An 820-nucleotide genomic window follows, 5' to 3' on the forward strand; every position below is an offset into this window, starting at 1 on the left:
GTGCCCTGCAGGCTGCAGGGCCTGTGCCTGGGTGTGCAGGAGCAGCAGGGGCAGAGCAGAGCTCCATGAGGTCATGATGCAGTGCTGATCCACTTTGTTTAGGTGTCACATCTTGTACCCTGTGTAGCCTTAGAGTTGGGATTCTGCAATCCCTTACAAGAGTTCAATGAGTCTGACATGAATTTCTGTTCGATAGGTCAGTTAATCTCTGAAACCAAAGTATTAGCAGATAACTAATGAGTGCAGGGAGTGCCAAGGCCTTGCAGACACTTCCCTCCATGTGCCCAGTGCTGCCTGGCAGTGGGACATGGACCAAGGTGGAGATGGTGCACGTGTTAAAATCAACAGGCAGTTGACAGCATGGAAAGACAGGATGGTTTTCTTCAATCCGCTCGGGTCACCTGAGATGGGACTGAGAGCTCTGAGCTCATCTGCAGTCAAAGCACGTTGGGATATTTGGGTTTCTAAGCTGGAACTGGGTCTTTTCAGAGGGTGGTTCTGCTGTGGGTGAGTCTAGAGCAGTTAAGTGGTCTGGGAGGAGAAATCTGCTCCTGCACTGTCATTTAATCCATGTTTGCTGCAGACGTTGTCGCTGGGACCGTGAGCTAACTGGGAGCTGGAGGCACACATAGGCTGTGGCCTGGGTGGATGGGCCCACCCTCTGCAGGTGTTGTGCTCAGGAGGGAAGGTTATATGTCTTTTTGTACTACTGAATGTAAATGTTCTTTATAAATGACTTTGGAGAGGTTGGATTGTCTGCGCCGTTTCCTGCTCCTTCACCTGGCAGGAGGTGACCTGCCTGGTGCTAAGGGAGGCACAT

Source organism: Acanthisitta chloris, unplaced genomic scaffold (genome assembly GCF_000695815.1).
Source record: "Acanthisitta chloris isolate BGI_N310 unplaced genomic scaffold, ASM69581v1 scaffold13392, whole genome shotgun sequence".
NCBI classification, from domain to species: domain Eukaryota; kingdom Metazoa; phylum Chordata; class Aves; order Passeriformes; family Acanthisittidae; genus Acanthisitta; species Acanthisitta chloris.